Here is a 26,239-nt window from a genome sequence, read left to right on the forward strand (position 1 = left end):
ATACTACACACATGACCGACAAGCTGAAAATCTTCACACAACAAACAAATACAAACAAAACAACAAAAATGTCTCAGATGCCATAGAGACTTTGGACGCTAGAGAGACTAGATTTCATCTGATGTATCACTGTTTAGATTTCTGTTTCATTTCCAGCATAATGAGAATTGCCTGTACAATTCCTGGTTACAAGCGTGTAATTTTTTTTATTTTTTTATTCTTGCATTTTCCTCTTTTTCTTTCCTCTACATGCATACCAACTTTCCAGTTGGATTTTTCAGTTGACTATGTTCAATATTATCTCATGCCTCTACACTAGAATGAACTTCTAGAATGCACTTCTGGCATCTGAAAAGTGCAGTGATCTAAAGATAGTTGAGTATATTTTTCCCATCTCAGAGTCATCATGAATGAGATGCATGTAGTTCAGTACTGGTGTTCCAGTTCAGCTCACTCCTGAGGTTATACTCAGAGATACCAGTCAAACTTTCCTGATTCCCACCTGTGCTACAGACACTCTAGCTGTCCCAAGTAGACTTTGGACTCTCTCTCCCCTCTGGCTCCTTGGTGGCTGTGGACAAACATTTGCTTCCCAATCATCATGTGTCCCCTCAAGGCTACGGCTAGGAGAGAGGTGCCTCTCCAGTGCCTGGCAAAGAGGACACAGTAGTCTTTTAGTTTGCCTCAATCAAGGGAGCAACAGACATAAATATATTGGCAGCCTTTATCTTGTTTCCCTCTAGGTATGGAAAACACTACCACATAGCTAACCTGCTGTGTTACGAGTTTAAGTTCTCTGACACTGTAGGTAGAGAAGCGTGTGCAGCCTGACTGTCAATGAAACACATTACTGAGTATTGGGCACCTAACCTGAAAGCGTGCCCAAAGAGGCCTTAGGAGGTTTTTCCAAAACTAAGCTTACTAATTCAATGTTTCTAATATCATATACATAGAAAAAATACATTGTGGGGTTTTTTTGTATTCTGGGGACTTAATATTAAAAATCTGCTTTAATTGTTTGGATAACTGACCAATGACTGAAGAAATTATGCAATAGTCATACAGTGGAATCAAAATTTGAAGGATTTTCAGCCATGAATGTATTACAAAGTAAATACGCAATGGTTCAAGATTTTATTTACCACAGTTGACAAAAAAAAAGTGAACTACAGGTTCCAAGAGCACAATATTTTTTTCCTGCCAACAAAGACTGGGAGAGAGATGTTCTGATCTTACCACACGATCTGCATTAGCAATGCATCAGAGGTGCTTACTAGAGACACAGAAAATAGCACGTGTGAGATATTTTACTAAGTGGATTTTCTTCCTCAAATAGCTGTTCACATTTCCTTTGAAATCCTATTTGTTTGAAAACCACAAGCTAAACAGCTGCCACATTTCCCATCAAACACAAAGTTGGTTCTTCATGGTTTTCTCCTTTCTGTCTCACTACAGATCAAATGATGAAGGTTCATCTAGTAACCAAAACAAATACAACCAACATAAACACATTTTCCATGATATACTGTTATTACCAAGCCCTGTGCTAACAAACCTTTTTATGATGCATTTATTCAAGGTTTATCTTTCAGAAACTGTGGGGAATACTTAATTTGTTTTCTCTGCTATACTTTGTGTAACTGAATAATTAATCGCATTGATATTCTATCCATACATCTTTCTTTAATGGTTAAACCTCTGTTAATAATTCAAATATCTATGGGTGACCTTCTTGCACTCCTGTGATTTTCAAAAACCCCAGTGCTCTGTGAATACACTAGCATTATCATGTGCAGAGCAAGTTAAAAGCCTTTTGTTCTTTTCTTTTTTTTTTCCTCTTCCACTGGTATGTACCTTGTCATGAGAGGTCCTGTGGATCATCAACAACTTAGGGTTAATTTTAAGTGGAACAGAAGAGTTTAAGTGTTTTGAACTGCTGATTCAGGTGCAATACTTTAACACAGAGTAACTATACTGAGCAGGCAGAAGAGTGTTACACTGCACAATCCTTTTTATACTCATCTGGCAAAGATTTTGAATTGTGATTAAATTCATCAGCAGAGTATGAAAACCTCAAGTGTGGATGTTTTCCCAAATCACAGGTTAAGCAATTATGTGTTATAAGAGTCCAGCAGTCTAATGATACTGTCAAACCCCAAAGGAACCTGACTGCTCTAAAATACAGCCTCTCCTACAAGACTTTTGCACACGATGCCTACAGCACCTGACAGCAGTGATGTTTCCAAGCAAACTGGAAGCCTCTGTAATGGAGCTCAGAAACAGTAAACACAGAAGTCTTCTCTTACATCCTGCAAGGTGTTAATGGGCAAACCTTTCCCTGTATTCACTGAGGAGCTGGTGTTTTACTCCCAAGTTTTCCACATTTTACAGGTGAAGAATAGGGTTAACATTCCAAAACTTACAGTGGAAGCTTATAGCAGAGACCATAAAATGCAAGAAATAGTCTTTAATTCCTGCCTACAGTTTAAACATGAAAACACACCGTCCTTGTTAAAGCTAACATACAATGAGAATTGTTTATCACCCAGTGAATCCTCACACGTACTTTTACAGTAGTTTTCTCCCAAAGGGTATGCCAAAAATCTTCTTGACTTAGTGTCCTGATTTTCGGCCCACATCAGCTGTGAGGGGGAAGATCCTGGGTATGTGTGGGTGTGGCCAAGACACTAATGTTATTCAATACTATCCTATGTCATTGCCAGGGTGGAGGGAAAGGGTCTTTCTCTTGCTTCAGAGAAGAAAGGGCATTCCTTTTCCCATGGAGCAAGCATGGTGGACAGACCAGTGTGATAACACTGGTTCCAACTGGAGACAGTGGTTTGGGTGGCATGGCTGTGGTTGGGTTGAGCTCCCCACTCTTTTTTTGGTACACCTTTGTTATTGCTATTCTTGCTGTAACTGTCCATTTTTTTATCTCATTGCTGTTTCCAGTAAATTGTTCTTATTTGAGCCTGTGATTTTTGCCTTCTGTGCCTCCAGTTCTCCTCTCCAGCTGCCCACAGGTGGAATGGGTGGGGGGAGGGGAAGCAAGTGATTGGCACGTGTTTTTGTAGTCTTGGGGTGGGTGGCACCAAATTGGAGAATACCATCTCTAAACCATGACACCTAGTACCTCTGATTCACACACTATTGAAAATAAAGCAGATTTCTTAGGTATACAAAGTTTGGAGGCTAATTCAGGGAATTCTGGGAGTGTGTTCTTGGCCAGCAGAGGTTGTGAGCAGCATTCCCACCTTTTTCTCCCTTGTTAACTTCTGTGTAAAACAAAAGCAGAGAGTGCTTATGGATACAGCATGTGGAATGGCAGCTGAAACTGACTTAGTTCTGCTGTGCGTAAGAAATTATAGTAAAGAAATAAAGGTATACAGAGCTGAGTGGAAAGTATATTTTTAAACAACACCCTTGCATTATCTCAAAATTGGTTCTATTGGACATACTACAAACACAGGGTTTTTTTTCCTCTAGAGTCACCTCTTACTAAAAAGTAAGAGGGGTGGAATCAATGAGGTGGCATAAGAACCTTTCATTAATTCCTTATGTCTTTAGATCTCTTTGGAAAAAGAATATAACTTCTGTTTGCACAGGGCTTATGCCAACTTATATCATCTACTGTACTGTGCAGCATCTCTATATTGGTACACGCTGCCATACCTTCTATTTCATGAAAGCACTCAGAAATGTAGGTAGTTATTCCGAATCCAAATCAGAAAAACATGCATGTTCAGGAAAGCTATAAAGCCAACATTTTACCCTTGTGCTAAAGTGACCTGGTCTAACAACCAAGTACTTTGCCCCAGAGTGGCTGGGCCTTAAGCCATGACTGAACACCAAGGGTCCTGTGTCACCCCAAAGCAAAAAAGGATAACCCATAGGTGTTCCCTCTGAAGGGTCTCCAGCGAGTAGCAGCATGTTTTTCTTGTTGGAACTTCCTCTGTGCAAACTCAGAATAAGGCTTCAAAACAGCAGCTCAGTGTCAGGATGAGAAGGTTTGCTTAGCAGAGAGCCAGACCCATCACAACAGAAATTCAGGATGAACAAATGCATACACATAAAACCCATGTGCTTTCCTGCCTTTTCCTCAAAGTGGGACACACCTACAAGTGTGTCAAGACCATGACCACGCACTTGGCTGTCAGTCAGCTCGTCACTTCTTTGCAACAGAAACCATCCCAGGAATTACAGGTTTTGTTTTCCTAAAAGAACCAGAGTCTGTGCTGGAGAGAAAAGGATGAAGAGAATGAGAAATCCGATTGGGAAATATATCAGGCGTGGAGAGACATTTACAGAGCCTGAATGGACTGCTATTTTACCGGACTGACTTGTTATCTCTCGGACTCTCATGTTATTCCCCAGTTCATCATTGGTTTTATATCAAGTTTAATGTATCCCAATATTATTCCCCTTTGTCCCTCAGACTTTCCCGCCAAAAGTTGTTTACCACCCTGTTCTCCCCTGCTTTCCCGCTCCTCTGTCACTGATTGGCTGAGGTTTGCCGCAGTGCAGAGTGAGCCCCCACTGGTCCCTTCCCCTGGATACCCATAAGTAACACCCACCTTTCCCCTGTCTCCCAATCCAGTCTCACCCTTAGTTGTCAGTCCCATGCTCCTCCCCAGTTCTGAATCCTCCCCTCAGATTTACCCTATATAAGTCCCTGTGTTCTCTCAATAAAGGGGCATTGCACCCAGACCTGTCAGCTGCGTCTGAACCCTTTGTGTAGTGCTGCGTCCCCATCCCTTATTCCCTCAGGCCGTGGCAGGAGACCTTTTCCAACGGCTGAGTGTAGGCAAGGTTTGAATAACACACACCCTGCCGTGTGGTCAGATGACTTGTAGAAACCCTCCTGGTTTTCAGTACCAAGGGAAAGTCATATATCTCTGAATCTGCACACAATGGAAGAATGTATTCCAGAATGAATCATAATTCAAACTTCAGGTTTGAATGTTTATTATTTTATCTGTGCCTCCTTTAAATATTTATGCCTATCTCCATGGCAAAACAAAACCATTCTCCTTTTTTAAACAAGTTTAAACATTGTGGGAAATGTTCTGCAAGGCAACAAATCCATATACAACATCCTTGGAGGTCAATGCAAAACCAACAACAACCACTTCCATACAAAAGTCTGGCCCAATGGCACAAGCTGTCCCAAAGTGTAGTTCACGTTAAACAAGATTTATGTCTAGGAGGACAGCAGGGACCTTTCTTAAGGTGTAAGGGATAGTGCTCACAACCCTGCACCAAACTTTACATAGCACTGACCAAGAGTGACATCTCTTCAACTGCATTTTTCATTTCTTTTTGGCTTTGCAAAGCCCCTCAGAATAGCTGGCCACAGATTTGGAGTTATATCCCTATACGAGGGAGGGGTTCGGACATACTGAAACCTGAAATCATGACACCATTGAAAGCTCAACAAAACTGATATTTATTACCAAGAGGTGGCTCACCAAATGAACAAACCCAAAAAAGAGGAAGGAGGAGAGAAACAAGCCCCCAGCATGACCTACCCAGTCATCCAGCTGTTGCCCATAAAGTTATCCTACCGATCTAGAATTCTTATAATTACCCATAGCAGAAGCTGCATCCTTGAAAGTCAAGAAGTTCACAAACCAGCAGGCATTCCCGCCAAAAGGCAACATTGTCCTTGATGTGAAGCTAGCTCTCCTCCAAAAAAGTGCTATCTGCTCTTATACAATTAACTGAGTGACCTCAACTTAGGCAGGTGGGGTCATCACCACCCAGCCCGAGGCCCTCCGTCCCACCCCCTTGGTTATGTAAGTGCATCTCTTCTGTGCACACGTGGCTTTCCCTGCGCCTGAGTACTGTACTCAGGGGGGTCTTTTCCAAATGAGTCTGGGGGTGTTACTTCATCATCTCTTCTTCAGTCTGTCCTTCAAAAGTCCTTGGAGAATGATTAGCCAATCACAGAACATCAATTAAATATAGTTTATACAAAAACTCCCTTCAAGGACAAAGTTCCTGTTTTACCAGTGCTTGTTTTCTCATAACTTGGCAGGGAAAGAACAAAACTTTTACAGGTGGCTGGGCCGAACACAGACCAAAAGTATCAGCATAATTAACCCCTGATACAATCCCCATGGACAGAACAACTCTATCCCTTTGTGTTCCACATTACAGTCAACCCACTCCTTAAGTAGCCTTCAAACACAGGCATCAAAACCAAGTAATTTACCATAATCTTCAAATATACAAATACATATGCAGATGACTATCACCGACAGCTGTCATCTTGCAACTAATTTAAAACCTTACCTCAAAAAGTCATTTAGAGCTGTATTTCTTAGCTAGCAGAGAACCTAGCCCTTTACATAGCCACTACACCATAAAAATAAGCATATTTTTCTCCTTTGTATTTACTCTTTTCAGTTGTTAATATTCTACATATTTAGGAACATGTTTCTATTCACCTGATTACTATTTCTACATGGGCACTGCTGTTGCTCTGCCTCACTGATGAACCATCTGAGGCACTAAAACATGAATCAGCCAGCAGGAAAAAGCATAGGGTGGTGAAAGAGCCAAAGTTTTAACTAACCATTTCCAGGTCCCAACCCCTTATTTCTTTAGATGCCCGAAGCTCTTTGTGCAGCAAAAATCTTGTTGGAAGGACCTGCTGGATCAATCAACCAAGTTAAAATATGAACAATCTGAACCTTATTTTAATGTGGTTTGGTTTGGTTTAGCTTGTGGGGGTTTTATTGGGTTTTTGGGGGGGTTTCCTGTTTATTTTCTGTGTGACCTCTGACTTGTCCTGGATCAAAAGTACCATCCCACCATGACAATCACAGAAAATACTCTTTTCTTCCCAGCCCTCAGCCAAAGCTGCTGTTAGCATCCTTTCTCCAGAGGTTGTGGTGGCTTTCTACCTTAGCTCAAAACATTTTGGGTCCTAACACTGTTCCCTCCCCTTCTGTTGTGGCTTCAGAGGCTGGCTACATCACCTCTGGTGCCTGTGCTCAGAACTGGCCATTGCCAGACCTGCACAGCCTGACCAGTGAGGGTGGCTCTCCTGCATGGTGTGCCTCTCTTTCCAATCTGTAGGCAAATATGTTCTCATGGCATGACAACCTTGTGTAGATGAATGGGGCTTTTGATAAATAAGACACTGGGCTGAGAAGCTCCATTCCTTGAAGTGTTGAGGAAACTCTCTCATTGTTTATCAAAGAGCCTACACTGTTGGGCTCTGCCAGATAAAACATCAATTAGCCCTTGCTTTGTCTTCTGACAACAGGATAAATATTTGATAGTCATAAGCTGCCTAATGTCAAGCAAGTTTCTAGGGAGAAGGCATGATGAAATTGGCAGTGTGTACACCTCACATCCTTGCAGTTGCATGGATTCAGGGCCAGTCACTTGGGCCTGTTTGGGAAATGAATTTGGCAGGTTTAGTGTAGCTTATGGCCAATCAGCAGTTGAACTGAAAAAAATCAGTGCTGAAGTTGGTGCCGATGTGAAATTTCTGTGTGATACATGCATCCCATATGCAAAAGGTCAGCCTTCCCCAGTAAACTCCAGAACCTCAGCAGACTTTGGATGTTTTTACATTTTCAATTTTCTCTGCACACAACTGGAGTAAGAACTGTGATGCAAGATTTTGTGCTTAAAAAAAAAAAAAAAAGTAAAATTTCCTCTCCTGGCAAGTAATAAACAGTTAAAGTCAGTGGGAAAATTTTTTTAAGAACTCTGACAATGGCTAATACTTTTCACTAGAACATTTTCCCAGTGATAATGGGATCACACAGACATTTTGTATTTTGGGGAACAGTGCTGGTATTTTCTGATGCTACTGATGTTCCGATTTTTGTGATGGCAGAAGAAATGTTTGAGAAGCAAATTGTGTTGAATCAACATATGGAAATGAAACCTTGTGTTTCAATTCATTACTTCAGTATAATAAAATATAAGAATGCCATTACTTCAAAGCAAGTCCTTTTAGTCAAATTTCCACATAGGCTTTTCAAAAACCATATATTCTCAAACTTCCTGCTCCATAAAAGAGGAGAGAAAACTGGCCAAACAGATACATTTGGATGTGCTTTTATTAAAATAGCTGTTGAAATAGTACAATCTCTGTGGCAAGAAAATCCTTCTGCCAAAGAACTATAAAGAATTATATTTCCTAACAATGTCCTTAATAACATCATCAGGGATTTTAGCTCTTGCCCTGCCCATGTTCTAGGAAATTCTGTCTCCACACTGCAAAGAAAAAGTAATTTCTTCCACAAAGACTCAGTTTCATGGCCAAAATTCAAATAATTTAAGTGATTTATCGAAGAAAGATCTGCTTATTTTAGAGTTGTGCATGATACAACTGGGGCTGTGGTGTCTATTTACTTCTTTGCTCTGTCTGAAAAGTATTAAGCTGAAACACAGTTGTGACACTGGATCCAAATCTCACTGAATTATTGATATGGGTCAGAACCAACTTACCGTGAGTGTGGAGGGGAGGGGGGGTGGGGAGGACAGGGCCTAGACCTGCAGGTCCATGGGAGTGCCTGGCTTATCACATAAGGCATATATCTCCCATAGTAAGGTCTGATCCATGCTCATTGTACAGAGATCCTTCTGAAGAACAACTAAGGGACATATAAAATTTCTACCAGTAGTTTGGGATTTTTTCATTTATGTTGCACTTCTGCTCAGGAGACCTTTGAGTATGAAATCCATAGTCAAAAGTCAGCATGTGAGTAAAGAACAGTTTTTCCCGCTTATGCTTCCCATCTTTATGCCCTGGCAAGGGCTCTTCCTCACAGCCCTCCATACCTACTCAGTAAATTTCAGGCTTGCTGAGGCTTTTCTGATAGAATGCTTGTCATCCAGTACTTGCTGAATGTCACCAAATGGATTTTGAGGACTGTTTTAAAAAAAGAAACAGGTGAGAATGAGAAATCTCTGTCTGGGAGTCCTTGCACAGGAATGCTGAGCTCTTCCTTTGTCCTTGCTGAAATTCATATGTGTTTCATGCCAGCTAATGCCTATATAAACCGTTTAAATCATGGAGATACACTGACTTCCACCAGTTCAAGATCCAAGCCTATATCCTTTGGTATGGCTATAGCCTCAGTCCATTTTTTGTGCAAATGGAGGCACTTCAAAGAGAATCTCTGAAATATCAATAAAAGAGAAAGACTGAGTTATATAGAGATAAAATCTAATGTGTATCATGTAAGGATCTGACCCAAAGACATTAACAGGAAATTCTTGTGCCATTTGTGAGAAATTCTTGCAAACAAATGCTTTTGTCATTAGAGATGGACCTTTTCCCTTTTTTTTGTTTCATCTTTCAGCAAATTCTTTGAAAATACAGGTTTTGAGTGGTCAGACTTCTCAGCAGATTCAGATGGAATGTGCAGAGGACTTTCAACTGAAACAAAAATGACACAATAGTTCATGAGTACTTAAAGTACCTCTTTGAGAAAAAAAAATTGATAGATGCAAATGTGTTTTTAGGGTCACATAACAAAAGACAAAGGAACTCTTCCACTTTCACCTGTCAGTATAGTCACCAGAGCTCTGAAACAGCCAAAACTACCGGGTAAGCTTAGGCTTGCACTCATCGCCCACCTGCACTCTCTTGTGTCCAATACAACTCTGCTCACTCTTGACTCCTGATGCTTTTCCATTCTGCATGGACAAAATCTTTCAACCAAGGAAGAAGCAAACATACTTAGGATTTACACAAAGACCCTCTACACCCTGTAAGCTGGGCACTGAAAATCACAGCACCATTCTAACTTAGATGTCACATTAATTCAGATAAGTACTGCTAGGGCAATCCCACAACTTGACTACTTTCATGAACTCTCAAGCAGTAGGGTCATTTCATTAGCTCAGTGAACCAGTGGTCTGAAAGGGAACTGCAAGCACTCTCCTTCTTCATCTTCTGCCCACATGCCTGTTAATGTCATGATCCTGAAGAACTGTTTGTGCCAAAGTCATGTTGGACAGAAATTGCCCTCTGACTTCTTCTACCATCTCAGTGGTGGACACTTGATAATCAGGACATCTACTCTCTTGTTATCCTTACCCTTAGCAAGTTTTGTCTCTGACTTTCTTCTTGTTATGGAGCTTTTTTTCTTTCTCTCTTTATTATAACCTTTCACCTACCCAGAGAATTTCACTTCCTTTGGAACCAACCCTTTTCAGTACAGCCTTTCCATGATCCGTAACTATAACATCTTGATAGATAAGACAGTCTTTGGATATGCGATTTTGATAGACAGGTCACATACATGCAGGGGTGTTCTAGCCCTGTGGCTTTAGGCAATTGTTGAAGAGAAAGTACAAGAGTCTTGTTACGATATGTAGAAGTCCTGTTCCGAAATTTATACTTCCATTTCACTTTAGTGGAAAAATTAATTCAGAAAAATCCACTTTTTAAATTCAAGTACATAATCCCATTCCACTTCAAGCACTGCTGAAAAGTGTGTTGTTTCCTGGGATGAAAATCATATGTGCTGCTTTGGGCAATCACATTCTATGGCCAAGCTCAGACAAAAATATTGGCACTATTGTTCTAGGAAAAAACCCATCCTCTAATCAGTCTGATTGATTGCAGGCTTGGGACATTATTGTTCAGCAGCTCAAGTGAAAATAAATGTACAGTTTTACAGCCCTACTCATCATATTCAGACACATTAACACTTCTGTAGATCTTTTAAGTTTTAAAAAGTCCAGAAAGAAGTAATTTCAGCTATGAAAGCTAAAATCATTTTAGTCCTTACTTTACAAATTTCTAAAATGTTTTTCAGGAAAAAAATTCACTAAACTTAACCTAGTTTTCCAGAGAAAGATTCAAGATGATGAACCCATCCTTATTTTAATCCGATTCATGGCATATTATTCTTATATTTAGAAGAAAGCCACCTTGAATGAGTCCTGAAAGAGGGATTCAGATATTTTAAACATGGACTTTCTGTACACAAGCAGCACTATCTTTCCCCCCATGAAGATTTGACTTCATTATACCAAATGCTAAAGACTGTCTCACTAGGCAATCTTACACTTTGAGCTCATTTCCTAAAAAGTATTTTGATTTCCTAGTAGTGTAGCTGGCAGCAGAGAAAGACATGCCCTGTATTTTTCCAGTGTTTGTTATTTTCTCTTCCTACAGAAGCTTTCTTTTTGCCTCATTACATTTTTCCCATTTCAAGTTTTGGTTGGGATCCAGGGGATTGTGGTTGAGTTCTGCGGGGATTTTTTTTCCCGGTTCTCTCTCTCTCTCCATGCATATTTCATGTGCCCATTACTTTAGGTGCCATAAACACAAATTAAAACCAGCATCATTTCTGTCAGAAAGGACCATATTTCTCTACTCATTCATTATTTATATTGCTTCCTTAAGTGGTGGTGTTCTTGCTTGTTTGTCTCTAATAGAGGACACAAGTTATTTCACAGCCTTTGCTCGTTACTGAGATTGGGCTGATCAGGAGCTCCACTGAACTGTAAAAGCAATGAAGCTCATTTCTGTCGATAGATATATCCCTAAACAATGTTTGCTGCTGCATGAACTGTACCAGGCAGCCACAGAAACCACATCAGCCTCATCTTTCACTGTGTGTCATGGTAAGGAGATGATTTGTGTGCTTTTGGACCATTTGAGCATCGAATATTTAACCTCTGCACCTAGAATGGAGCATGAACTTGCATGGTGCATAATCAGTCTCCAATTATGAGTAGATATAGATCTGTCTCGTGTCACTGTGTCTGGTCTGGTGAACCTCACCTTCTTCTGGGGAACAAGTGCATTTAAAAACCATTTAACTTCCCTCTCTTGCTGCTTTTACAAGGAACTTCCAGATTCTCTCCACTCTAATTTTTACCAAGCTTCCTATTTCCATCTTGTACTTACACATGGTCAGATTTGACCCACCTTTTCTTTTTTAGTGCCAATATTATTATTCTCTGATTACACAGTTCTTTCCACCAGAGCACATTACAACCAACATACCTTGAGGGAGCAGCTACAGAGTGTCGCACATCTTACTTCGTTATGCTAAAAATGTGTCTGTGCAGCTGAAACAGAGACAACTCCACTAATCTTGACCAGTGGTCTCTGAGGCCTGCAAAAATCACAAGACTAAAGTGCCTTGCATTTTCCTAGACAAACGGTAGAAGTTTGTTTCCTGCAATCAAAGCCTCTGTTTTTCACATTTTCAATCTGTTCCACACAAAGTGGAAAAGCCACACATTCCCTTTGAAAGAACAGAGATGAGCTTCTCTACATGTCATGTGAATGAAGACTGAAGCACTGAGAAAAACATATGATGCTATGAAATTCATAATAAAATTGCAAGACTTGATCACACCACATTCATTCTCATTTATTTCAGTAGATAAGAAGGATGAGTAGGTCTGTGTCACCATATGCTGCAAGGCCATCACTGAGTTCATCCTGAAGAGGTGCTAGAGGACCCTCATCTGTTATTAGCACAGTCAGTAAGGACACTATCTAAATGCAAGACTCCCATTGCACAGGTCATTTGAAGGACACTTTATTTCCCCTTCAACACCTACAGTGCTATGCGTGTTTTGTCGAAGGAGAGGCAACAGCTCAGGTCTGGTACACTTATCTTCATAATTTTGGTGAGTCTCATAAGGACCAGAGCTTCATTCTGAGAGCAACCTGTGGTTTCTGATGCTGTCATTGACAGCTAAACTTGCAATGAACCTGACCTTCAGCAGCAGTTGTCCTGTTCTTTTGGAGAGCTGAAGGGAGAATCAATAAATGTCTTGGCAATGGGTGTTTGCTGATAGGCTGAGGTGTTTCCTTGCTTTCAATATGTCAAAGATAAGAGTGGGAACGGCACGGCATTTCCCCTGCAGGAGTACAGCCTACTTGGGAAGAAGGGAAAGGGAAAGAAAGGGGAGGACGAAGAAAAGGAAGGAGAAAGGAAGGGGAAGAAGGGCAGGAAAAAATAGGGCCGTGAGGGGCAGTGCTGTGCCAAGTAGAAATTAAATACCAAGTATGGTCCTAAGATATCCCATCCATTGCCCTTCTACCATCTATCCTTACTCTCAAGGGACTCTGAATAACAGAGATGACTTACTATATAACTACAAACATTTTCACCCATTTCCACCAGCTCCTTTCATCTTTTTCTTTTTAAAGAGTCCTTCAGACAGCAATCAAAGCTCTAAAACATCAGAGCTCTATCAGAACAGAGGAACAATATTTAAAATTAATTAGTAAAACAATATTAGGCAGGTTATTAGCCCCCGGTGGTGCAGAGCCATCACTCTCTCTCCATGTCTTCTGTAGGCAGCAGCGCAGCCCAGGCCACCAGGGCTGCTGGCAGGGCAGGACAGCACTGCCACCAAATGCAAACCCAGATCCTCCACATCCCTGTGCCAAGAAAACAATTTTTAAAAGCCCATATTCACACTCTCTTTTCAGTCCCTCACCTTAATGAAATTGCCACAACCACAGGTTGGTTTTTTGCGTTTTGCAGGCTATAATTACTCCACAATTTCATAATTGTTACTCTGTGAATTATTATCTCTGCCTGTTCCTTCACATATTGTTTTTAATCACCATGTTTTTAAGTAACTCTGTATAGACAAAAGCTGCTAATATCACAGACCTTTTTAACAGCTGGTTATATTAACTGTGTGATGGTAGGGCATGTAGCAATCTGCGAAGCGCAGAAATCTCCCATCGGCACTAAGAAGAGAGGGTAGAATAAGGCTTCAAGACTTAAAAGACAAAACAAGGACCTGCCTATGTGGGGAATACAGATTCAAGACTTAGAAGACAAAATGAGGTCCTGCCTTCGAGGGGATGCTGAGGAAAGGTAAACTGAGCTAATTCGAGGTGTGGATTTAAACTGGATCAGGTAAACCATATTACATTGCAAAGTGGATTAAAAGAAACAGAATTAAAGCCTATTTTAAATTTAAAAAAAAAAAAAGTCACCTGAGTGAGGTAATGCAATTTAACCAACACATTTAAAGGAGAAATTTATTAACTTTCCTGCAGGTCCTGTCCCTGCACAGACTAGGTCCAGATCACAATGCAAGTGTAACCAGAAGTGGCTGGAAAACGGTGATATTCCCACCTGTGGTGCTCTTTGGCACTGGCTTGCTGAAATTAATTTTGTTCTGCTCTACACCTGTGTCAGAGAAAGCAGCCTGGCTCCTACTTCAGTTATCTGAATGCTAGACAAATAGGCACTGCCTCTGTTTTTGGTTTACACACATGCAGAATGGGGAGGCTACTATGCTCTAAAAAAGTAAATAATTAAGCAAATGCTTACAAATTACTCTTGTCTGTTCAGCACTAAAAGATGTAAGATAATAAACGGAAAAAAACATGCTCAGTTGTCTAAGTAAGGACAGATAGATCAGTTCTTTTATTCTCCTTTTGTCATTATATTATTATTAGCAATATAAGTGTTTGTGCTTAGCATTTAAATATTTGTACTATCAGTAAAATCAAAAATATCCAAGCAAAATTCTCTATAAATATGAAACAATTGAGAATCTGAGCTCCAGATACTTGTTTTCAGACTCAAGCAACATTAAAGAACTGCAGCTTGATTCTATTTCATCACAGTCTCCAAAATCAGCCTCTGCCTGGTTCAGTCCTCTGGATGACAGCAAAGTTGTTCAGAATTGCCATGAACAATACCCTTAGCAAGGCTAATAAGCAGTTCCTTCCTGGTTCAGTTTCACATCACAGTTAAAGGTTAGGGAAATAAAATAAAGGAAACATTAAAGGCTGTTCCTAAATATTACATTTTATTCCCAGCTTCATAACAACAGAGTGGACTCTACAGTGGTATGCTATCATCTGTTTCTTGATGGTTGGCTGTACCAAGTCATACTGCTACCTACTTTTAATGAATATATTTCCACTAGTGTTCTTCATAATTTACATATTAGACATCAATGAAAATAAAAGTTCTGAAAATACCTTCACTGCTTCTTCCTTCTATTCTCCCACCCCAACTTAGGAAAAATTAAATTTAGGAGAGAAAAATCACTGAGAATATAGAGAGCAAGGTGAAAATTTGCTTGCTTAATTGAGAAAGAAGTGGTCTGGACAAGTAGTTACATGCCAAAACGGGCAGGAAATTTCTCTTAGGCTTGCTCTGACATGGCTGCATCTGATTCTGCCATGCATGGTCTTTTCTGAGCATCTATGCCTCTCTCAGAACCTGTAAACCATTGCAGCAGCCAGTTGTGAAGACACTACCAGCACCAATCACAACCAAGTTATGTCGTGTGTGCTTCCCAGGGAAGAACACGGGTCAGGAAGGGACAAGGCTGCTGGGGCTGATGAGGCACCATGGCAAAAGTTGTTAGGGGTCTTTAGATGCCCTGCTGTGGGAAAAGATTCCAAATGCAAAATAGCCTGAATGTTTTTTCAGAGAAAAAATGTACCCTAGGCACGTGCTTTCAGCTCAAGTCATCACAAGGGTTTTCAAATTCAGTCAAGATCTTTGAGGTAGCAGCTGTAAACAAAGGCAGAAAGAGATGGACAGTATCGGACCCCAAACCACTTTCAGAACAAACCTTGGCTGGATTTTAACACTAAGCCTGTTGGCGCTGGGAACTGAAGGAGCCCAGCCAGGTAGATAAACTAAGGACATCATACTCCCAAGCAAGTGGCAAAACACAACAGCCCTGCAAGGGGAAAGTGGAGGTAAAGGACTCATCCCAAAACTGAGGTCAAAGGCTGGGCAGTACTTCTTGCCCTGCTCCAGAGAGTCAGAGAAGAGATGCTTCCAGATGCTAGCTTTTGGGACAGAAAGGTAAATACAGCAAAGGACATCATGCAGCTGCAGGGAAATACCCAACATCCTTTTTAGTACAAAATTAATGAAATCGGAGGAAAGATCCTGATTAAATCTATCTTTTTAACATATTCCTAGGGAGAAAAATAATGCAAAAAATAATAAAGCAAAGATAAAGAGAAAGCCAGCTTACAGAGGGCATTTACACAGGTGGGATAAGCCCTTGGAAATGTCCAGAAGGGATTAATTGTACTTTGGTAGAGATGGACTAGATGACTTATCGTAACAGTTCTGGAGGCAGCTAACAGCCAGAATAAGTCATATTGAAAATGCAGCTGGGAAGCTTAGTGTCACAAAGATTCACAGCAAAAATGGCTGTGTTCTTCTGCATGATAACAAGGAAAAGCACGAAGGGGTGAATTAAGGATACAGAGTTGATTTTGCATTTTATTTCATTATTTTAGTCAGGTTATATTATAACTTAAACACTCCTAAGAGGTATGGCTGTTTTGTTGACTGTAAAGTTTGTTTCTTTTCTTTTTTTCCTAAGTAGGTGGGGAAAATACCTTATGATAGATTATTAAATCTTAAATGGCTGATGCAGCTTGGCAATAAGCATCTTTACACAGAAGAATGTTGGAAATAAGTACGTTTAGTGTGTTCACCACACGGTTATATCACAATTATTTATTCAGGTGATCATACCTTTTAAACAAAATAGCAATCTTCATATAAGAATGATTTATTTACTTGTCCTAGTTAGAGCAGCCGGGATTAGTTCATCACTGTGTGGGTGTAACCCAAACTCTGTATTCTACACCCTCTATGTCATTTTGCAGGAACTGTTAACAATAGACTATTTGCAGCAGCTGCTCAGAGCACACCTGACCCCTCAGGCTATAAACTGGATGTTGGGAAGCTTATGAGATAGGAGGATGTTCCTATTCTCATACCAGTGACTCAGGTGTGATGACTCCCCTCCAGGGGAGGGAGCAGCCTAGGGGTCATGTCTGCTAATGGGCCACCAAGGATTCCAAAAATATCTCACAACTCACAATCGTCCAGTGTGGAACTCCCCGCCCTGGGGGAGGTACTGGGCATCTCCACTCGAACTTGAGTGCATATAACCTTGGGGTCTTGGGACTTCTGGGCCTACTCGTCCGATCCAGAGGAGGACCAGAACCTCGACCAGACTGCAACCACCACTCTTGACCAGACTGCGATCACCACCCTCGACCAGATTGCAACCAGCACTCTAACCAACAGGTCCTCCTTTCCTCTTACTTTGGACTCAGGGGGACCACATGGGGCTTAGCACAGGGGCCAACAAACACCACTCTGTTCATGCCCCAGGGTGCTGGGTTATACATCTGGGTTTTGTGGGTTAAAACCAATTGTTTCTCTGTATAATTGTATTTATTGTATTATTTTTACTAAATTGTAACTCCGATTTATAATGTCTTTTGAGTTATTCATTTCTCCTGCTGGTCTACCTTTAAACCAGCACATTACCCTAGAGACTGGAAAAGCTCTCAGGGAAATGTATATTTAGACATCTCCAAAAAGTTACTTATTTACCCAGTTCAATACATTAAATCTGGAGATTAGATGATTCACCTGACAGACATCAAGGCCTCCCCTGGAACTGTTCCATTCTGATAAGCAAATGTGCATTTCATGCCTGCCTACCAGGGAAAAATAACTGTATTTGCACAATATCTTGTAATGACTCTAAAGAGGTGTTTAAACCTCACTAGCATTTTCAACCCCCTACGCAAAAACCAAACAAACACAAAGACAGTCAATATTGTCTCTATACAGCAGGGTATTCAACTATGATGGGACTTTGATTCAGGATTGGCGAGCATTTATATCTCTGAGACATCTGCTGTCTTCAGTCATTTTGTCTTCAGTTTGGAGCAGACAGTCTACAAAGAAAATGCGCTTCTTAAGAATGTAATTGAGTCCTTTCTCATTTAGGGTATTCTGACTGAGAGCACATGGCTGCTACTCATGTAAAGGAAAGCCATATTTCTACTAAAGATAGAGTTGTTTAAATAGGAAGAATGCTATTCCAGGCTGTTTTTTCAAGGTGGCTTGAAAAAATTATGTTAAGTGCAATAACTAGGAGAAAGGGAAAATCAGTGTCTTTGTTTAGCATGGGAAGCTAGATCACCCCTACAGCCAGAGCTTATACTCTTCCCAGATGGCTGTATTTCCCCAATGACAAACTCAGTACTGATTTTTTTCCCCGCTCTCTAGAATTTAGACAGGAAAAGAAAGGGCACAAAAAAAAAACACAGAAAAGAAAAAAAAAAGTGACAAGAATTCAGACAAACTATATTGGTTCTCTTTTTTTCTCTTAATGTGCAAAGGGGAGGACAGCAAGAGCAGTTCCCCGGTGGATGACTGTTCATACCACCCATATAAACTTATATGATTAAGATCCACTCTGGACAGCACCAAGGTGGATGCCAGTGGTTTGCACACCTCCAATAGGAAGGTCAGGAGTTCCAGAGCATCTGAGTGGAAGAATGTGGAGCCTGATTTCAGAGAAATATGAGATGATTTGGTAAGTAGCAACAGGGTGGCAATTTGCATAAGAGACTGAACATAATATTGATACTGTCACTTTCTGGAAATGGCAAGCCATTTTTAGAATTCTAAGTGGAAACTATTCAATTTTATTGAGCGCATTATGGGATATTCAATGTAGAGGCTGGAAACTGAAAACAGCAGGAGAATCAAAGGAGTACAAAAAGACAGGACCAAAACCAAAAAGCTAAGATGCAAAGGATATATTGCTATCAAATCTTCCACTCACCAAGGTTTCTCCTTCAGGACCCCTAAAGAGACAATTTCACACACTGGGGAAACAGAGGCACAGGTATAGGAAAAGCCAGATTTTCAGAATGAGTTGAAACACAATGAAAATGGGACAAAGTAAAATGCTATAGGTTCCCTTGGCTTTATGACCACATTAGATGCAAGCTTTACTCCACAAGAGGCACTCTGAATTACTCTCCTCACACAGACTTACATGTCCTTCTGTTCCAGTGCACCACCTCTCCAAACAAGCTCTTCCTTTTCTTCTTCTGCCTCCATCTCAGTACACACTATGAATTTGCAACACTGGATGTCCTCTTTCAAACTTCTCACTGTTGGGGGTTCCAGTTTTGCCACTATGGCTATCTAGTTATCATAGTTATCATAGTTATCATGGATGTCCCAACATTCATGGAGGAGAAAAAAAGTCCCTATACTAAATTATGGGTTTCAGTCATGTAATCATAATATTTTGGTCCTATAAGACGTAACACTTTTCATTCAAAGACCTCTGAGCTTCTAACTGACTAATTAAGTCACAAAATGTTCCTGTGATCTAGGAAAGTATTGAAATGGGTGAGTAAACTAGTACAGATGAGTAAAGTCATTAGTCAAGATGACTAACAGATGAGAAATGTACTAATAGCAAGTAATTGCGGTAAAAGAAAATGAACTTCAAATAGGTTAGCATAGTGATTTTTAGAGAATATTTCTGAACACCTGCACTCTTTCATATCCAGTGGAAGCTGTGATAGCTCAGGAGTGTCTAAAAATGAGACTAAGTCTGACTTACCTAGGTACATTAAGAGGGACAGAAAAGACACTTTTGAAACAAAAGTGTGTATGTCGCATAGGTACACGGGCCTGAATGGACCACCTGAACAATAGGCTGAACTGAGTCCACATACCCACCTACATGGACAACCACAGAAATTAGGTTAACCTAGGAGTCCCTACAGACCATACACTACTCACCACCTGTCTCCAACGTCAGCTGTCATTTTAGATGCTACTGGCACAGAAGCCTCTACTGAGTGGATTTCAGTGGCATTTGGCTCCAATGAACGACTGCCTTTCCGTACAGACATCTTTACTGAAACCACACAGGGAGGGTGCGTTGTTCTGACCAAGACAAACATGGTTCTATTCAGTCACTCCATGCTAAGTTTTCCTGCACTCTATGGCTCACCAGCACCTTCTCAAGAAGTAAAAGGAGAGAGGAGCACCAAGAGACAGTACCATTTACTTCCCCCGTTGAGTCATGAGGGTACCAAAGGGCTGATGGACGCAGAGCAATGCTTAGGTAAGATTGACAACTATTTCCTCCTGCTTCATACACATAACCAGCACCCACCTGTTTTCCTCCCACCCAGAGATATTTTTGAAAGCTTCTTCTAGCAAATTTCTGCACCAAAATTAAACCCATATAGCAGTCAGCCTTACTGCCGTGTTCCCACGTCAGTTGTGTGTCATGACAACAGATGATAGAAATGCTGCTTATTCAGGCTTAGGGTGCATGTTTTTTTCTTCTTCTTTTTTCTGTTTTTTTCTTTCTTTTTTTTAATTTTAATAGCTTTAAAAAGAACTCTGAACAAAAGTGCTTGCTCCATGATGCAGTGCTGAGCTAAGGCACACAGGGCAGGTATACCTGCCCACATGCCAACAGGCAAAAATAAGTAGAGTGGGTGAGGTTTCCTGTGACTCTGTGGGGGCTGAGGGAGAAACACTTTGAGGAGAAGAGGAGATGACAAGACAAGGGAAAATGGAGAGGCAGAAGTGCTCCCACTTCACTGCACTCCTGGGCCCTGCATCCCTCCCCTGCAGGCCTTCAGCAATGGGGCAGCTTCATGCCCCACATCTGGGTGTCCCTGTACTTCCCCATGCTCTAAAGCAGGCCAAACCTCCCTTCCTTGGGGTGCTCCTATGTACACTGCAGCCTGAACCACCAGAGAGACCCTCCCTGCCTCACCCTGGCCTGCGGTGAAAAAAGGGAATTTTGGATTTCCAGGATGGTAAATCTTGCTCTGCAGACATCATCTGACTTATTCTATGGGAATAAAGTGCTGCTGAATGAAAGTCTCCTCACATGAAACAGTGTTATTCCCACAAGATATAATTTCTCCCAGGACAGACCTGGAGATACTCCTTTCTACGCAACAGCTGAACTCAAAATTTGTATGTCTGCCCTTGGTTTTGGTGTGAGTTATTTGTTTGGTTTTGGTTGGATTTGGGGTTTTTATGAACCGTTAGGTTCACAAGGAAGAAAAAGAAACAAACCTAGTAAAAGCAGCGTCACAGACACTTAAGTATTATTATAATATTAAGTACTAATAAGTCAGAAGCTCAGAGAGCAGGGCTTCTCCAACTGGAACTGCTGCAGTTCACAGCTCATACCTCAGTAATCATCACTTTTGTTTCTGTTTCACAGCATCACAAAAGACAGCAAGCAACCCCTGAGCCAAGCAAGAATTTGAGGCCTTTCCCATTTAGAAAATCATTTGTGTCTGTGTTTGATACTAAGGGCTGCTTCTGAATATAAATGCTTCTCTGAATCAGGGCTACACAAGTATCAGAAGCTTAGATCAAGGAGCTGATCTGTCCAAGTCAGACTTTAGAGGCATGATGAAATGCTGCAGATCTTTTCTTTAATGAAACTTAGTTTATGAAAACCCTTTAATAAAGCTGCAGCAAGTATATTTACATTCCCAAAAGAGAATAGCTCTCTTGAAACAGGGAAAAAATTACCACAATTAATAATATTCTGATATTCTTCATAATGCCAGTAGATTGTAAGTTTTTGTTGAGCTGTTCATCATTTTGAATTTCCATGGCTCTCTTTATTCCACAATCACATCTTCACCCGCTGAGGCACTTTAGGGACTAAAATTCATTGCTGCATATTAAAAATAGCAAATGAATCTCATTATTTCTTTTGTACGTCCCCAGTTTATTCAGCACACAAAAGACAAAATCAATACCATCTTGCCTGAGGAATAGGGCTATTTTGGGTTGGTTTTTTTTAATCCTGCAGATTTTTGGCTTTACTCCTGAAACTGTGATACGCTGCACCAATATATTTTCACTCTATTCATTTCAGATCATCTGCATTTTGCTGTGCTAATCCCGGATGTTTAATATCAAGCAAACTAGTATTTATATCCCATTCATCTCTTTCTCTAGCATCTCCTGTGTATCTGCATTTTCATTTTCCATTGCCAAAAATCTGAGAATTCAGAAATTATTTTCTTTTCAGGGGTGCAGATCCAAATAAGCACTTACACTTAAGCTTATGGATAATTTAAGGTAAACTTGGTCTTGAGGAGCTGAGGTGCTTCTTTGAGCTGAGACAGACAGAGGATAAAGAAGGGAAGGGGGTGCTCCTACAGGGTCTGCCTTTTGGGGAGAGCTGTGTCCCATATACCCAGATAGAACGGCTAGAATTTGTTTACCTTCTGTTTTAGAAATGGAGTGTGGTATTTCCTTTCCTTCCATCTTTCAGCACTTCTACAGTTGCCCACTGTTTTCTAATAGCTGTAAGTGACAGAAAATTATTCAGGAAACAGCGTCTTTAACACCTCAGGATGTGTGTCATCCAGCTGACCCATATGCGTCTAGATTTTCAATATTTTTGTTCCCATTCCTTTTTTTTTTCTAGGTTATTTCTTTTGCATTTACAGCTTCTTTTTTTCCCCATCCACTTTGTGTATTATTTTTGTTCAGATGAACGCAAAGCAAGTTCAGTGTTTCAACCATACTAAGTCTCTGTTAAAATTCCATCCCAATTTATTAAGAGATGGACTTTCTACCAAGTACTAAGTACTACTATTTCCTCACCTTACTGTTACAATCCTTTCTATTTGTCCTGATGGAGGCAATCCACTTTGCTTTTCTCTTTTCTCTGAAATCATCAGTTGCCTAATTACTCTATATGCATAGATTCCTGTATTACTCAACTACTATTCACTGGTTTGGGTTATTTGATTTTATTATTATTGATCCTAAACCATCAGACTTTCCATTTTATGACAGAATTCTTTCTAATGAAACTTTTTTCATATGTTTTACTCTTTAATTTTAAGGCAGAACAGAAAATACAAAAAATACAGTTTTTCCTTCTTTCACCATTTCTTCTGGGACTTTTCCCTGAAATGTGAACAGACTTTTCCAGTAAAGCAAAGCAGATGTTTTGCAACACCTTTCACAGTTATAAGTCCCCGAGAAGCTATATACTGTACATGTGTCCTGTACTGCAAGCATTCTATGACTGTGTTTACTTAACCAGTCTCAATTAAGTTAATAGGAATATGTATCGCAGTAAACTAATATTCTTCCTGCTTGGGAGAATACAAGCTTCTCTTTGCACTTCCATATATATTTCTCCTTTTAGCAAATTGATTACAAGGAAACCATATGCATACTTTCAGTGCATCTTGTGATGGAGTTTGCAAGGATGTGGGATTTATTTCTTTGATTTCTACTAACTTATGACTCAGGTAGCTAAGTGATGTGTCTAAACTCCAAATGGTTACGAATTTGAAAAGAAGTGGAAGCCTAATATGAACTTATATTAAATTTATCGTGAGTGCACTTCAGACACAGTACCTGATTGCATCCCAACCAATGTACCCGAAGAACAGTCATCCTTGAAAGACAACATCTTGACTTTTTCTTCCTTTAGAAAGTACAAACATTTTCAGTTTGCTTCTGTTCCCTTTTTCTTCCACTGAGGCAATGTTTGTTCTTTCTATAAAATGGAACCAAACAAGGCTATTATATGAGTCATCAGAAAAGAGCAGCAGCAGTAGATGGTCGCTGATGGTGATCAATCTGAATTGCTTACTGCCCCCCTGCTGATCCCTTGGAGACTTTCGCATCTAGAGGACAACTGGGACTTGTCTGGGCAACAGCTTTGGTGGCCATGAGACAATAAGCAAAACCAGTTTTACCTGGGAACTGTTTGCATTCCCAAAATACTGCAAGTCTAACATTGTAGACTATTTCCTTAGCTGATTGCAAAACATCATACACTAGTAACGGAAAGTGGAGGTGCTCCCTACTAAGTATAATACAGGATACATCCCTAGCTAGTCCACAATACACATATATTGCTAGATGTTAAGAGATGTCACACTGCTGCATCAAAATGCTTCCTATTGTCCTTAAGTTGACAGTTCAATCAACTTATCATCAAGCAGCATAAGCATCCTTACTGCTTTCATCTCACTATGAAAGAAAAAAAAAAGAGCAGACACATGTGGCTGTAATTTTCATAACCCATTACTTTTTTTTTGTATGAAGAAATAGAATATCAGAACAGTCATAGCCAAAGAGAACGAGAAAATTCAGTGTCTTTGAGATTTTACCATGCAGAAAGTCTCTTCTTGTTTCTCCGCAACAATTCCAGTACTGCCATCTGAATTAGTTAGAACCTCACATCCTTGTACAGTTGGGCATCTGACAATAGCTAGAGCAAAAGGATTTTGAGCCACACGTCATCAGCACGTACATAAAAAATTAAAAAGCCTAAACAATTCCAAACAATGCAAGAAAATTACTGAAATTAAAAAGGATTGAGAAATGCCTTCCCCCTCTTGAATCAAATGGCAGTATGAAAGACATTCAGCAGACCTCAGGCGCTTACACTACAGAAAGCTTGTCGTTCACGGATGTGTTCTGCAGATTCTACTAATTAGCAAGAAAGATTTGTTCGTTCTGTATTTTAAAACAGAGGGAATGGGTAATCACAATATTGAAGCACGAACTTTCAGGTTCCTAAACAGAAACTGAACACAGCGCAGAAGCAAATTAACAACATTTAACGCACCTAACAAGTCGTAACAGAGAACTTCGCTGACCCCGTTAAGCGCCGCGGCACAGGCCGCGGGTGGCACTGCAACTGCGGCCAGGGCGTTCGCACGGCAGCAAGAGCTGGGATCGGCGGCTGCCCGGGACGGCCTGGAGCCACCGCCCCGCACAAAGGCGGCGGCGGAGCGCCCTCTAATGGGGAGCGGGGAGAGCACCGCGGGGCCTCGGGCTGCGGGGCGGGGGGATTGCGGGACTGCAGGGGCTGCGGAGCCGCGTGGTACGCGGAAGCCGCAGGCTGGTGCTGCGGGCCTGTGGGGACTGCGGGGTCTGCGGCGACTGCCGGTGATGGACACTACCCCCCCTCCGCTCTGTCCCCCGCCCCGCCGGCAGGAGACCCTCGAGGCCTCACCTCGCCCCCAGCTTGTGCCGAGCAGCGCTTGTTTATCCTCCCGTACAGGGAGGGTGGGAAAGTGCCATTGAACGGGAAGATTTTGCAGCGCTCTGTGATCTCCAAGGGATTTTTGGCCGGTTCTCATCAACTTGGGGAGCCAAGAACATTTTGTCTCTGCATGTCACATGCTTCCCTCTTGTTTTCAATGCCGTGTGGTCTCAGGGGGCAGTGCTGTCTTGAGGCATCACAGGGGGGCTGGTGGCTTCTACAACAGTCGGGTCACAGTTCATGGGGAGTGTAAAGACAAAAGTCCAGGGCACAGGGATGCTTGGCAGGAGGGAGGCAGTAGGGATGGGGGTGACTCCAGGTGACAGAAATGTTGACCCTGCTCAGCCTCTGGGTCTTTGGGGAAGCAAGAGACATACTTGGAAATTCTTCCATTAGGAGAGGCCAAAATTCAGTGCAAAGTTATCAAGTATAGGGTAAAGGACCTGGCCAGACATTTTAGCAGAAATTTGTAGCTGTGGCAGTCAAAACAGTACATTCTGGATCAATAAAGAGAGGCTCAGCAAGTCACCTGCTGATGCAGGCCCTCACCCCTCATCAATGCAGGCACCTACAGAGGCCAGGGATTGACTCCATGCCCAGGGCTCGACTCCATGCCCAGGACTCAGGAATGCCTCACACCACTTGACAGCTTCTCTTACCCAGCAGGGATGAGCCTATCATCCATGCTGGTGATGCACTATCGTCCTTTGCTGAAAGTCCTCAAGCCTACTGTGGTACTTTGGCCATGCACCAAGCTGTACCCTCAGTCCCGAATGCACATCTTCTGGAGATATAACAGACACCATGCATCCTCAATGCACCTAAAGGAGAGATGAGAGGGAGGTAAGGGGTGAAAGCAGGTCCACATCTCACTGTATCAGCTGGACTCCACACTGTTATCTGCAGGGGCCAGCAAGCAGGAGGGGAAAGACAGAGGCTGGTGCCACATACACCCTCCTCTGCTCATCCTCAACCCACAGCTCACACTACAGGAGGGGACATGCTCCTGTGGGCACCAGTGGTGTAGGAAAAGAAGTTTTCACCCATTTTGTGGGTAAAAATGGAAGAACCTGGAGAACAAAGGCTATTATTAATTCCTATCTGTTGAAAGGAGGCTGCAGCTGTTTTGAGAGGTTTTCCTGCAAGCTATGCAGATATGCTCAGAATTTTAATGGTTGTTTACCAACCAAAGCATACCATTGAAAGAGCAAGATGTTTCCAAGCAAACACGGTGTGAACGTCATTTCAGCCTGGAAATAAACCTCTTCTTTCTTCCAAACATTTTTCTAGATGAGAAAAGATGGGTTTGTATTTCATTCTTTCACTTTTCAGCTGTTCTTGTTAACTCATCCTTTCCCATCTAAGAAGCATGCAGAAGAAGAGCTATCTT

The 26,239-nt window shown here is 41.3% G+C and overlaps 1 long non-coding RNA gene across 1 annotated transcript; it reads right to left on the minus strand.

Moving 5' to 3' along the window:
* Nucleotides 1-8,063: 8,063 nt before the first annotated feature.
* LOC116780562 lies at nucleotides 8,064-24,547 on the minus strand. Its single transcript, XR_004354517.1, has 5 exons — nucleotides 24,430-24,547; nucleotides 23,969-24,069; nucleotides 23,208-23,349; nucleotides 21,351-21,498; nucleotides 8,064-9,406 (listed from the first exon to the last, which is right to left on the minus strand). It is a non-coding gene; the product is annotated as an uncharacterized LOC116780562 (long non-coding RNA).
* Nucleotides 24,548-26,239: the final 1,692 nt, after the last annotated feature.

Source organism: Chiroxiphia lanceolata, chromosome Z, assembly GCF_009829145.1.
Source record: "Chiroxiphia lanceolata isolate bChiLan1 chromosome Z, bChiLan1.pri, whole genome shotgun sequence".
NCBI lineage: Eukaryota > Metazoa > Chordata > Aves > Passeriformes > Pipridae > Chiroxiphia > Chiroxiphia lanceolata.